The following is a 558-nucleotide window of genomic DNA, read 5'->3' on the forward strand; positions in this document are numbered from 1 at the left end:
CCAGGAAAAACTCCCTTGAAAGGCAGGAACCTAGGAAGAAACCTAGAGAGGAACCAGGCTCTGAGGGGTGGCTGGTCCTCTTCTGGCTGTGCCGGGTGGAGATTATAACAGTACATGGCCAAGATGTTCAAACATTCATAGATGACCAGCAGGGTCAAATAATAATAATCACAGTAGTTGTAGAGGGTGCAACTGGTCATCACCTAAGGATTAAATGTCAGTTGGCTTTTCATAGCTGACTATTCAGAGTTAGAGACAGGAGGTGCGGTAGAGAGAGAGAATCGAAAACAGCAGGTCCGGGACAGGGTAGCAAGTCCGGTGAACAGGTCAGGGTTCCATAGCTGCGGGCCGAACAGTTGAAACTGGAGCAGCAGCAGGTGGACTGGGGACAGCAGGTGGACTAGGGACAGCAAGGAGTCATCAGGGCAGGTAGTCCTGAGGCATGGTCCCCAGGGCTCAGGTCCTCCGAGAGAAGAGAGAAAAGAGAGAAAAAAGAGAGTTAGAGGGAGCATACTTAAATTCACACAGGATACCAGAGAAGACAGGAGAAATACTCCA

This window comes from Salvelinus fontinalis, chromosome 27 (genome assembly GCF_029448725.1).
Source record: "Salvelinus fontinalis isolate EN_2023a chromosome 27, ASM2944872v1, whole genome shotgun sequence".
Lineage (NCBI taxonomy): Eukaryota > Metazoa > Chordata > Actinopteri > Salmoniformes > Salmonidae > Salvelinus > Salvelinus fontinalis.